This window comes from Urocampus carinirostris, chromosome 18, assembly GCF_059441175.1.
Source record: "Urocampus carinirostris isolate Australia breed hairy pipefish chromosome 18, RoL_Ucar_1.0, whole genome shotgun sequence".
Taxonomy (NCBI): Eukaryota; Metazoa; Chordata; class Actinopteri; order Syngnathiformes; family Syngnathidae; genus Urocampus; species Urocampus carinirostris.
Window position 1 is genome coordinate 10,471,207 of NC_142366.1, and position 14,778 is coordinate 10,485,984.

Here is a 14,778-nt window from a genome sequence, read left to right on the forward strand (position 1 = left end):
ATTTGTGTATATTTATCTGCAATATACACAATTCACACTGGATTTTTTGTTTTGTTTTGTGGTACTGGAGAACCTGGAAATTTAGCATTGAAAGTCCTTAAAACATGTTTGAATTTGGCTATGAAAAGGGTGTATGACCCCTGAAGCCTATCCATCCAGCAATCCATTATCTGCACCGCTTATCCTCAGTAGGGTCGCAGGGGTGCTGGAGCCCGTCCCATCTGTCCCCGGGCAGTGGGCAGGGGACACCCAGAACTGGTTGCCAGCTGGTTGCAGGGCACAAAGAGACAGACAGCTCACTTGCTCATTCACACCTAGGGTCAATTTGGAGTGGCCAATTAACCTGACATGCATGTTTTTGGAATGTGGGGAGAAACCGGAGTGCCCGGAGGAAACCCACGCAAGCACAGGGAGAACATGCAAACTCTGCAAAGGAAGGCTGGTATCTGAAATTGATCCCATGACCTCAGAACTGTGTTGCGTACGCGGTAGCCCCTCAATTTTATTTTTGTTCATTTAAACTGATGTCTAACTTTTAATGTTCTTATTGCCAATGATGAATCAACATGCAAATCACATATTTTTACATTCCTGACAAATCGGTGAGTGATTTTTAGAGCCCTCTCTTTCAGTGCTACAGTATTCCAATTTTGTTTAGCCTGTTTCAGACATTTGCAAGTCTCAAAGGATGTAACAAAATAATTGAACACATTTCTTGATCTTTATCCAGAGGAAGTGAGTTGTTCCGTCTCAATGCCACGATAGAAGCTAGCTTGTCATTGGTATTATCAGATTAAACGTGCTAACTTGCGCCGAGCTAATTTGTGTCGCCATGAATCTGACAATTAAAGTACGATCAGATAAACAATGGAAAAATACTCAAACATACACATGAACTTGCATTTTTGACATCGACTGGCTAAGTGAGTTGTACCGGTTTTGCACTAGTTGCCTGAGAAAAGCTAATGAGTTACTGATTTTGTTCTCTGCTGAAACTAAAGGACAATTATCTTGATTCAATTATTAGAGTGTTCAGTATATAGAGCCAAACAAATTACATGGAAAATGCTGCTGAAGCAAGGTTTTGGATAATGTTGGTCCACATTTTTGATTAAAAGTTTCCACGTTTCTCATAAATTCAAAAAAGATGCTACAGAAATCAATAATGAATATGAAAATCTATTAATTTGTAATAAATGAATACATAATCTGTGTAGGTGTCACTTAAATTAAATGGACTGTGTCTTTTATCTGACCACTAGATGTTGTGCTACAAGAGTGCTAAAACAGGGAAGAACACAAACCACGGATACTCAAAATGGCCCAAACGTAAAATTTTTTTTTAATATTTTTGTTCGGTCTTTCACGAAGAAAATGGGAAAAAAAGGGAAAAAGAAATGAGAAATTTTATAAAAGGAAGAAAGACAACATACCTGTCAACCTCCACGGCCTCCATGCCCTTACAAAATGTTGTATTTTCCGTTACAAAATACAAAATAATCTTACGCCATATTCTTTTTTCAAACTTATTTATTTATGTAGTTTAACATGTTATATTGTACATGTGTTTCGTTATATCATATATATTGTTAATTAACATTTTGTTGTGAGATACTGAGTTGCTCGACATGAATGAGGTTTATTATAAAAAAAAGTTAAAAAACTAAGTAGCTTGGACGTTCACTTTAGAAGGAAAAAATACATGCAAATATAATTAAGTACAATAATACATTTTCTTATTCGAATTATTAATTCATTTTCTGCATTAAATTGTTGTTGGTAATATACTGATTGAAGGGATAACCAGAAACCTGTCTTTTTTTCATTTTCTCCTTTTATACTTCCTTTTCTCTTAACTTCTTTATACAATAATAATGATTCGTAATATAATGCTTCAAAGCAAGTGAGCCGTTTGAGAGCTGGCTCTCTTTAATGAGTTGAGCCGAAAAAGACTGTTCTCTAAAAAGAGACGGACTTCCTTTCACTACATAACTACCACATGCAATCCGAGGCGGCAGATGCATGCGCACAGTCGCATCAAACCGCTCGCTTCTTTTGCAACGAAAAAAACGATACAGAGAGAGAGGATGGCACCCATAATTGACAAATTTGCATTTTTTCGTACAGATTTTCTTGTACGTCGTACACGTCTTAAAATGCATAATAAACGTACCTTGTATGGCAAAAACGTACAGTTTGACAGGTATGAGTAAAGGAAAAAAAGAAAAATAGTATTTGGAGTTTTTGGCAGACAAGTAGCCCGTGTTATGCAAGACGTGAAGTTTTTGGCCTACGAGTATTTTAAAACATTCATGTTTATATCAGAGTTAATCTATTGTTGCTTCTTTTATAAATATCTTTTTTACTATGAAATAATTTTACCACCAGGAGGTTCTTAATTACACTGTCCCTTTAAACATTTATATTAATTTAGGGGCCTCAAACTATCATGCCGTGGCCAGGAAACTCCTGCCTTATATAAATTACTGATTATTTCATGTTGCACATTAAAGGGCTAATTGTTTTTTTTTCTCAACCGAATGTCGTTTGTCTGGCTTCAGTTTCCGCCTTTATTGGGGGGGGTGCAGGTCATCTAATTGTACCAAAAATAAAACCCATGGAAAAGTTCAAGTTGATACAAAGTCCCGTTATCTTAAATGTGCATAAAGCAGGCCACTTGTCAGACACTTTCTGCTGCTGCCAAAGGTTACAGTGACTCACAAGCGCCTGAACAGCAAAAGGCCTCATTTTAGACGTTGCTCAGTTACGCTACAAAGATGAAGAAAGTTTGCTTTGTGGGTGGGATGCTTTCATGCTATGTAGCCCCATGGATTGGCTCTTAAGACCAGGGTTTCTCAACTGGTGGGTCTGAGCCCAAAAGTGGGTTGCGGACCAGTCTTTCTAAAAAAAAAAAAAAAAAAAAAGGAGTGTCGATTACACTCCTTAACAGCAGATGGTGAATGTACTCTCTTTTACCAGTTCAGTGAATTGGTGCCTTTGAGATGGACCACATCTCAATTTATGGTATTTTTGTTGGTTTTGTTTCCCTTTTCTGCACATAATAATGGGTCCTAAAAAAAGTTAGTGATAAAGGTATGGATAAGTGGAAAACAGTGACGACAACAATTTATTCGAATAAGTAAACAATTGCAAAATACGAAAATAGTCTACGAGTGTCTGCCGTTGAAGTGCTCCTCGAAGGTACAGTAAATGGTTTAAAATGGAATTTGAATTTCTTTCTGTATATGGCTATTTAAATGCAGTTTTAGGGGGTCCTTTATATGCGATGTAGGCTTATATGCGGAAATATACAGTACGTGAAGTTGTTTTCCTTTTGCTGGTCATTTTTTATTTTATTTTAAACATTTTTAAAGGTGAACATATTATACTATATCTGCTTGTAACTGCTTAAACATTTTTATTGGATAAATTTGAGGAGTGTTTTTTTTTCTTGATCTGGGTGGCACTAGTCATTAAGATGAAATGGTGTGTCCTGAAGTCTGACTAGTTGAGAACCAGTGCTTTAGACCATAGTTTTGCAGTAAGCGAATCGAGGCAGGAAACACAAATGTGCAGGCCGTTTTTTGCGTTTAGCACAGTGGCGCTTGAAACCTTTCAGGGGCCACCAGGGGTTACCCCCCCGTCCTTATCTGTGAGAGTTCAGGGTTTGAAACTCGCACCCCCGCTCTGCCCAAACTCCCGAAGAGGAAGTTGCCCCGATGGAGCTTTGTCTGCAACGGCTTGTTTGAGTTAGAGGACAATGGTTGTCTGCATTGAGGACGGCTGGATAGACAACACACACTTGCATGCAGACCTCGCTCAGTGCACCAATTAGTCTGTGTAAATTAATTTTACAAAACTTTTTTTAATTCTAGCAGAGAAAATAAATCCATGATGTTAAAAACATTTAAGAATTATTTTTCTCTCTCATGAGTTTCTCAACCTTTTTTGAGCCACAACTAGGGCTGCAACGAACAACTATTTTAACAGTAGACTTTTCCCCGACTATTGGAACAAGATTAGCTGAACAATCAGATAATAATTAATAACATAGAAAAAATGTTTTTTGCATTTTGTGAAGTACATTCAGTGGTCAATTGCAAAGTCTGTAACAAAAGTGGTCAACCATTCCCAACATTTTAAAATCAAAATCATTCGGTCTTTTGTCTTTTTTTTTACTACTGCCCTATGTTCTTCAGACTGCATGCATTTAATTTCAAATACGTTTTTCCGGCAATGTCTGGCATAATACTCATGCTCTCTTTTATAGCCAATATACACATATAAAATGTACAATCAAAATGATTGGCTAAAACCATACTTGGATCTTATAAATGCTGGCTAAAACCATACTTGGATCTTATAAATGCAAGTATGTCTATATAGCGCTTTTCAAGTCAATGAAGACCTCGTAAAGCGCTTTACAATGTACTTCACTCTTACCCATTCACACACACACCGAACGCAGCATCAGGGGGCATTAGGGATTCAGTGTTTTGCCCAAGGACACTTCGACATATAACACGGAGGAGACGGGAATCGAATCTGCGCCCTCTTGATCCCAAGACAAGCATTTACCTCCTGAGCTACTGCCGCCTTATCTAGGCGAGTCAGACTCCGTTTTGTTCACGTGTCCGATGTGCTCTTAAAATGTTCCTGTATCACCAATCTACTACCGTGCGGTATGCTTTACAAACTTTGCTAGTAGTGATTTTAATGGCCATAATCAGGCTAAAATGCTCCAAGTGGTGCCCTTCTTTTCCGTATGTTTGTACTACTGCTCGAGAGACAGTTGCTATTGGCCGTTGCTTATAACTGCTTTCAACTGAGATTATATTAATGTACAGATTACTCTGTTAGCGACAATAGTAAAAAACGAAATTTATTGTCTACTATTTCTGTTATCGATTTTTGTCTGCGTCGATTAATCGTTGCAGCCCTAACAAAAACTTGAGCCAGTCTACCTTTTGAATATTTTTGCACATTTACCCCGACATTGGTTATCTCATATTTGTCTTTTGAGTCTTTGTTTATCTTGTTTATCCATGTCTAATCTTGTTGCAAACAATGTACACTACGGCGTTATCAAGAACAAGTGCGACTATTCTGTTCGTATCTCACTTTATAATTATTTTTTTTCTCTCTAATGCTGTGTTTCTCTACTTTGTTGAGCCTATTAAAAAAAAATCCCAAAACACATTGCTCATTGAATATCCTGGCTCCAGTTTCATGTTATTACTTTTTTCTAATCATAACTAAAACTCAAATGTCTCATCTTAAAATATTAGAATACCCTGAAAAAATGATACTGGAAGCATTTAAGCCATAATCAGGAATAGATAAAAAAAAAGGCCTGGAATATTTCAGTAAAATTTGTAAGGAATCCAGAACGTATGTAATGTTTGCTTTTTTACTGCATTAGAGAAAATAAATAACGATCACAATATTCTATTTTTGAGACACCTTGTATAGCAAGAAAAAAGAAGTAATCTAGGGCTGCGTTATACGATTATTTTCATAATCAATACATTTTTTATTTTTTTCTGTTCAATCAATGAATGTAATTTGTTAAAGACATATTTATTTTATTTAAACAAGTTCTGGACAGAATACTGCAATAAACAACAGAATAGTCTACAATCTAAAACAATACAAAAAGTAGTTGTCAATTAACTTGAAAATAAACAAAAATACATACAAATATATGCTACAAAAATATGTAATATACTCTTTTCCTACCACCTTATCCAAAGATCATATTTTATTTGGACTTATCATACAAAACAAAACATGAAAAACCAATACATTTCATTTATTGTGTTACAAATTTTTTATCTACAAAATACGTACAAAATGTTAACACTTTTTTTTTTTGGTTAGATCTTTGAATATGATGCCCATTTCCAATATGAAAATGATATATAACAGGGGTGGCGAACAAGTTTGACACAAAGAGCCGACATTTTTAACTGTGAGAGTCAAAGAGCTTCACCACGCACTGACCTGCCATGACATACAGACACACACAAACACAACCAATTAAAAAAATATTTCCCATAACACACTCCTCTCCTTACAACAAGTATTGTTCTTGTGTTGATTTCAAGGAAAGTGTCCACCCTCAATACACACAAAAAATAAACATGAAACAAGGCAATGAGCCACAGTATATAGAAAATATGGTTAGGCAAAGAGCTGCATTCTTATTGGCCAAGAGCCGCATGTGGCTCTAGAGCCACGTGTTCGCCACCCCTGATATATAACATGCTTAAGAATCTACCCCATGTGTAGAGTTACACTTGTCATCATTATTTTTCTTTGTACTTTATTTATTTGATTTACTTATTTTCATTTTCTTTCCTCTTTCTTCTGCAGCACAATTTGTTCCCTTGAAAATTATTTACTTTATTTTATGATAAAACAGTCAAACGTGACTTGCCTACAAAGTTGAAACGTTCAAGTCAATTTTGTTTGCAATGATGCAATGTTTAATCAAACAGTATTGGCGCCCTCTGCCGGACTAAAGAGGTACAATAACTCTCAGAATCTCATCTGTGTTATTTGCATTGATATAACATACTCGGTGACTTTTAAATCACAATAAAAAGGATGATGATCAAATTAGTTGCCAAATCTTTTAATAATCGGTCTTAACCGTTTTAATGAATTAGTTGTTGCAGCCCTAATGTAATCTGGTGAATAAATGTTAATGAATGAATGTTATTTGGCTGATCACTGGAGCAAGTGAAAATAATGAAGACTGGCATGCTTTTTGAAAGGTCAAAATTTGGAAATTCTATGTGGCACGTTAGACAAGGTCTCAGGACACACCGGTTGAAAAACTCTGCTCCAATGTAATGTCAATGCCAAATTCTCTCAATTTGTTTATTTCCATACATCGTAATTTAAAAACGTAACACAAGTCTATTCCAGAAACAATATAGTTGAACCACAAATTAGCTTTTTACACATTGTTCCAGCTTTTTTGCCGTTCTCCTTTGCTGAAATGGAACACTCTTGAGTACCGAGGGCCTGAGACCAAGGATTGCTTGACGGCAAAACATAAACACTCTCTCCTGTTGCTGGACCACAGCTGTTTAACATTCTGTCTCGCCACCAATGAATGATTGCACTTTTAATAGTGTGTCAGCGCATAATGGAGATGGCGGCTTAACTCCAGAATTCCTCCCGGGGTGAGAATACGCATCTCCCCGATTCGCCAGAGAATTTCGGCTATTTTTGGCCAGCGATAACGGCACACTAATCCACTTATCAGGCTAGCTAATATAGACGCCACTTAGTTGGAGGCCGATCTTTTTTTTCGCTGTTGAGTCTATTCTAGAGTTATTGTGTTTAGGATCCTTCCAAAATCGTGTCACTTGATTTGGTCATTTCTTAACTGTACAGTAGGCCACCGTATGGCCAGGGATAGAAAGCTATGGTAATGCGTATTTCATGCCTTCCAAACCCTGGTATTAAAACATTAAAATAACAAAAGAGTGTATGGTAAGTACCACGTATGTGTAGTATATGCGAACATGATTAAATTACATTAGAAATAAATATACATGTAAATGACTTAAGCTAGTCAACTGGAGTAACAAGTGGATGCAGAGGAGGTGGAGACAGTAGATTAAAAATTGTACTGAATTCAAACCTTCCACTTGCGACGATTGTCATATCCTTTGCTTTAATCTCCTCCTTATCTTTAGTAGTTGTTACAGTCGGTGATTGGTTACAGCCATGCAACCTTGTGAGGGTAGCAATTTATATGCTTCTTCGTATTTCTTGATACTCTCAAGCTTCATTTCAATGGTGATCATGTGTTTGCTTCTCCCTTTAGCATCACTGCAAGCCTTGGTACCCAAAGTGAATAAAGACAGTATTGTATTGTGGACTCACAAAGTCTTTGTGAACCAGATTCTGAACTGAATAAAAAGTGAAAGGCATTGTGCGAGTTAATTCAGCCAATAAGATATTTGCATTTTCATGATGCAAACAAATAGCAGGCACGCTTCTTTAAAACCTAGCTCTACATACGCACAACCATAGAAATTTCCAAGTTTTTAGACATGCAAAATAATAGTTTTTATATGTTGTACACTGGGGAAATGCAGTAAAGAAGGGCAGAAAAAAACATGTTATTTCACGAACCCTTCCCAAAGAAACGGCCTGGGGAGGAATGGGCGCAGCCAGGCTGTATTTTCAATAGAAACACCACAGGAAGTGGTGCTCTTCTGACCTTAACGGTTAAGGGATCAATGAACCATGAAAGTGAAAATATCATAATGCAGGATTGTTTTATCCTGAGTGTCCACTATAATAATGCTGTTTTATTTATATTTTTAACTCTCCCACAGATTTTATTGTTTGTTAGATTTCAGGATTCTCACCAGACTTTTCAAACACAAGGCAATCCTTTTTTTTCACCCAGGAAACACAATAGGACATGACATGAATTCTGCTATCTTAGTTTGAACTCATATGCAGTTCCTGGCAAATTTGAGATATTTTCTGTTAGCCTTACTTAGAACGTTAAGAGCAAAAAGGAGGCACAGTCTACATTAAGTTTCCAGGAGGATGTAATGAAGCATGTAGCTTGTGTCTGACAACCTCTCCAGTAAGGTGACATTCTCTTGTCCGTTCACTTCCCAGAACCTGCCATCTGGTGACTCATGCAGGGCGACCACAGACTTGGCTGTCACTAGCTGGACGGACAGGGCACCCCCACCGCTGACCTTTTGTTTTTCTTGAAGGAGCCAGTCACCAAAACGTCTCACTAAATAATCACTCCCACGCTTCCTGCACTGTGTAGCAACGTGTCCTCCGCTGGGGGTTCTGGCGCCCGTCCCCCTGTGTGACTTCATCTGCTGTTGATGTTTGTTATTTTGGAAACCGCGTTTGACATTTCACCGTGATTTGCTCTTGTCCACTGTGTGAATACAAGGTGTTTCTGTGGTGGTTCGAGTGACTTTTACACTCACTGTCTGGGATTGTGTCACACGGAATCAGTAGAGAACTTCAATATGTCTGCAGAAAGTGGTTTGAAAATTATCTGTACCTTTTTGAATTTCTCACATTTTTATATTGAGGGCTGGATTAGTAAATTAATGGCATAAAAAGTGTGCCTTAGCTGGGTTAGGGGTCTGTTCGGAGGCTCACAATTAAACTATGATTCTGCGATGTAGATTACATTATAAAACGATTATTGAGGGTTTCCCCCCCAGTATGTTTCCTTCACAAAGATTCAATCTATTGTAATGGTTATCAATGTTGCATTTGTGGAAAAAAAGCAAAACAACAATTAACATTCATATTCACTAGGGTTTATTTAACTCAGCGAAGCTCATGCAGAATAGAAAGTGGCAAAATATTATACAAACACTAATTTAAATGCCAACTGGAGTGCCACCGTAATGTGTTCGTAGCAATACAATTATAAAGTTAATTCTGATTCTATAATTGTTTTAAGAATTTTAAAGTATTTCTGATCTCTATTATTGTTTCTTAAAATGTTTACCTGAATATGGGAACTTCGCTCTTAGATTGCATCTAATTTTATATATTGTTTTTGTATTGCCTTAAATGGCATGTTAAATGGCATGTTTGTGAATTGAATTTTAAGTAAAATAACACTGGTTGATAAATGGTAGTCAGCAAATACAGCTACAGTGGGTGATCTGTGAGTGTTCCACGGAGCGTGAGTTTAACCAATGTGATTTAGAGGTTTCCATATTTGAATGAGGTTAGCGTTTAAAGAATGACAGATGATGAGTAATTATTAACTGATTCCTCAGCCTTAGGAGAGACTAAGAGCCATAAAAACCATAACAATGTAAGTCAGGTGTGTTCCCAATCACTTAGGAGTGGTTTAAAGCTGCCCTGCCCACTTTGAAATACTTGGTAAGAATTGTCTCAATGTGAAATATTGTTTGATGTGCACCATGGCTCAGTCTAAAAAAGTTAAAAAAAAATGTTGATCCGTATAAAACTTGGAAAGGAGGCAAAACCATCTCTATGAGTTTAAATGTTCATCAATTAACAGAGAAATCTACCATTGAGTGATTCTGGCATGGTATATTCTGATATGCTGTTTGCAGAATTGTCTCTAACAATGCATTTCTGTCTCTTCAACCAGATTAGAATCTCACGTGCTCTGTAAAGACGATGTGAGTTTTATTTTTCCAACTATATGAGTCCCAAGACTTGCAGGGATGCCAAAAGGAGAAACAAAACCATGATAACCATGAAAATGAAGCTTGCATTTGATCAAGATTGGCAAATAACGCATACACAACGCTATCCTAGCTAAATTGAATGGCCAAAACCAATTGATATTCAAAGAATGTTATCAAAAAAAAAAGGAAGGAAATAAAGCAAGGAAATCTTTTACAAGCATGACAATTTTCACAAGTGGAAGCTTTAAAATATCTTTCAACTAAAATCTACCCCTTCCCTCTGCCCCCAACCATTAACTTGACTGTTCTGGCTCAAGCCACCTCATACCCCGGTTATAAAAATTTAATCTAGCCTTTCATGTATGTTTACAATGTTGCACGGGATTTCCATGTAAGTAATACTTGCTGTATACTTTGTTATTCGAAATACGAAATGAAATGTTTTATTGAAGGTATTGTTGGATACATTAATCAAAACATGACACAAAAAGAAAAACTAATGCTGAGAGTGAGCATGGCCAAATATGGTCACCTTACGCCCCCTCCCCTAAGGAAATTTGACAGATCTGTTTCTGCCAACCTTTCTGTTTCTGCCAACCTTTTTTATTCTAATGTTTTTATATGGGGTACTGGGGGTTCAGAACTCAACACCATAGGTTTTTACCCTATGCTATTTGTTGTATTCTGGGGGCCTACTGTATCTTGACTAAAGTCACGTTTTTACGTGATAGATATTTACGTCCATCGTCAACAATCGATTAGAGAAATCCGACTGTGAACATTCGTTGCGCATTTGCTCAACAAAGCCTTTGTGCTTTAACATCCATAACTCATCAGTACATTGTTGCCTGCAGGATCGCCTTCAGGCATCCCTTGTTGATTTGTTTGTTTGCACGACCGTTGTCTGGTCCACTGTTGGAGGACATTTTTTTCGCCCAAGTGCAAAGTTGCTCGGTCACACTTCAAATTCTAGTCCAGCATCAGATTAACATGAAGCCAAATTTCACTGCAACATGGTGGTCCAAAACAAATGCATTTGTGGAAAATCCGTATAGCGTTGTGGGTGATTTTTGGCAGAGGTTTGAACTCTTTCCGTCAGCAGGATTACGCAAAACCGTGCTTTTCTTTGTAGAACTCTCATCAGAGGATTATTGTGAAGGCTGTTGAATGCACGTTTACTCATTTAAATTGGCGAACAGAACCAGAATTGAAAATAAGAGTTTTTGTGTATTCTGTGTTGTTTAATTTATTTAGACAAAGCGGAACGGCTCGGCGTTGCTCGGCACTCTCCTTAAAATTCCTATCACTAACCAAAAAGGACCTTGCGTAACTAACTCGCAAGCCGAACAACCCCTCTTGCCTGGCATTCGTATCCCTCCGCATCCCGGTAACATGCCTGTCAGTGTTTTCTGTGTTTCATTTTTGTTCTGCCGAATGTTTTAATTTGTGTTTTTTTTTGTTTCCGCCCCACATTTTCATTTCAGTGCATCCCTAAATTGTATACACCATTTTCCAATTTATTCAATTGTTGAACAGTACTAAAACTCCACTGAAGAAAAAACCTGTAGCACTGTCTTTATGGGTTACACAATGCAACTCTCTAGGTTCAGATAAAATTGGAGTTCAAAGGTTTTGAGAAAAACTATACAAATATTGTTTCATATTTTGGCATTGGATACGTTTGAGGGATCCCTGCATATTCCTCAATAAAGTTGTTCCAGATCTTCGGGTCTCCACGAAGATGATGTCAGTTGTGAGCTCACACAGCTGCAGATAAAAACCTTTCACCTCTCAAGTCTCCCAAGAGCAAGCGGCAGAAAGAGCGCAGGGAGTTCCCCTGTTTTGATAGTGACGCAACGGAGCAGAGAGACGCTAGTATGGATGGGCTACGACTTCCCTTTAATCAAGAGTTTCAAAAATACCACTGCAGCGGAAGGGAGCTCTGTTAGACATCAATGTTCTTTATTGGGTGATATCGCGCCTTAAAGGTAGTCCCAAACATGTATATTAAATTAGGCACAGAACGTGGAGTGTTCCTCCTCACAATTATGCAATATGTTGCAAAATATTCCACGTGCCACAGGACTTGAGAAATTTAATCTCAAAGTTGAACCATATGGCTTGTTTGCCTTAGAGCTGTGATGTCATTGACGGAACACAATAATTTCAATATTGTGAATCCCGTTAACACAACATGTTAGATCAGCTCCAAAAAAGACTGCGATTGTACTAAACAGAGATTGCATACCGCTCATTTCTGCATGGAGGTAGGCAATTGTAGCTTTTTGTCTGTGGTTCTTGCTGCGTGTGTTGCGGGTGGTATAATTTTGCCCAGATAGCTCCCTTTTAGCTGCTTACTATGTGTTGTTTTGCCGTTTCCCTTGGTTTACTACTGCCTGGCTTCACTTTCATTGCTGTTGCCGTTTCAACTTTTCATTGTTGGTTACCGACTAGCATGGCTGCCCACTCAGTGTTTTCGGATCCGCTAGCCCGGATTTAGCGACGATATCGCCATGTAACTTGGTTGGTTTATTCCCGGCCAGCTTTGCGTTTCTCGCCGTTACCGCTTTTCGTTGTTGTTTCCCAGTTAGCCTAGCTGATCGGCGAGTTTTTTTTTGGGACGGCCACCCTCAAGTCTTTACCCTGAGGCTGCGACTAGTCGCCCTTCTTTGATTGGTCTTGATTAGTCCCTCGTTGGCGGCTCTCTGTGTGTGGTTTTCTTTTGCCATTTAACCCATTTTGGCTGCTTGCTCTTTGTTGTACCATTACTGCATCCACTTGCGTCACAATGCCGAGGCATTCTTCTCAAAACGTAGCAAAACTTTGTTTAAAACTCTTGTAACCTGTTAGACTAATAAACACGTAAAACAATGTGGTTTGCTAGGATTATGGTGTCCCTCTGATGACGTCACTGCTCAGTATGACAAATACAAGACAGGCTGTCTTTAAAATGCATTATTCAGGAAAGTAATTGGAATATATCAAATGAATATGTATAGATTTAATGCAAAAAAAACAGGTATATTTCCTCTCCAATTGCATTTTTAAGATTTAGAGATTACCATCTAAATGATTCTCACTCACCGCTTGAGCAATTGGCGTTGGCCCAAAAAGCAACGATTGTTTGCCAAGAAGTGTGATCAGCGTTGGGATGGCGATCACTCGGTACACTTCGACTTGCGACGGGCAGTGATTTTCAGGCTTTGAGGAGAAACAGATGGGCCATCTGGTGGCTCGCTGGCACTCAGGACTCAGGCATTAATAGATCGGACCGTCGGGTGTTCCTAAACCGCTTGTCCTCTTTCTTTTAGGGCAAGAAGCGTTGTTGATTCTGGTTAGCAAGGTCTAACTCAAGAAAGGACCGGCAGTAGTTGGTGTTGATCAATGTTGAAATATGCAACATTTGTAGGCAGTTATACCAAATTTGTAAATTTAATGGTGTGCCTCAGAGTTTGTCTCGCAGGCTTGAGTTTGTGGGTTTGATCCAAAGCAATTACTACATTTTTCAGACTATAAGACACAACTGAAAATCCCTAGTTGGCCAGAAATTATAAAGTGTGTCTTATAACTCAATGCGCCTTATATACCGGAAAATGAGTTGGATAAGAATAGAAATGCGTACAATATTTATTCGTGTACAATATTTAAACCACACGAGGTTTTATGCTACCTGGGTCTCAAAGGAAGACCACTGACTCTTAAACACTAGACCAGTTTTTTTTCAACCTTTTTGAGCCAAAGCACATTTCTTACATTGAAAAATCCTTGGGGACACCCTCAGTCAGTGCCGTTACATCTCCAGTTAAAGTAAATCCAAACAAAAAATAACTTTCATCATACCGCACAGGCACACTAATTGGAAGTTTCCATGGCACAATGCGGCGACTAATATATGTGTCGCAGGAACACCAGTGGGCTGTGGCACAGTGATTGAAGATCACTGCACTAGACCACAGCTGACAAATGGAGAGTCCTGATATTTTATCTAATTATCACACTATTTTTACTCATGGTGGCAGAAACGGATGTTAGAGAATGGAGAAAAAAAGAAAGTCGGTCCTGAAAATTATAAATAAACGCAAAGTCAAATTCCCCAGATACAGCAGAGTTTCCCTCATTGTGATTTTTTTGCATTGGGGGGATATAAACTTAATTCAGCTAATGCTTTCAAACCCTTGATTATACAAGTCTAAACATTACATTTATATATACATATGAAACATTAGTAACAAAGTAGGATGCAGTAAGTACTACTTCTAAATAATGTTTATATGATTAAATAAAACACATATAAAGGAAAAATGACATTTTATTTACCCCAAGTGTGACGTCAGTTGAGTTGGTACACTGGATGCAGAGAGGGGTGGAGATTAAAAATGAAACTTTTTTTTAAAACTTCCACTTGCAAGGATTGTCATGCCCCTAGAATATTTCCTTGATTTAATTGCTCTTATATTTTTAATAGCATTAATCATCCACTGTTTATGGCTATATTATCGACACTAACAAAGATGTCATATAATGAAATTGTGAATATGCTTGATTGCTATTAAGATTTTCGAGAAAGGTTGTTCAAACCTCACATTGTGTTTGCTGTTAA

The 14,778-nt window shown here is 37.8% G+C and overlaps 1 protein-coding gene across 1 annotated transcript in view; it reads left to right on the forward strand.

Annotated features, from left to right (window-relative positions):
- The window catches only part of map3k22 (mitogen-activated protein kinase kinase kinase 22), a 61,562-nt gene that overhangs the window by 1,311 nt on the left and 45,473 nt on the right, over nt 1–14,778 (forward strand). The gene's annotated exons all lie outside the window — the stretch shown is intronic.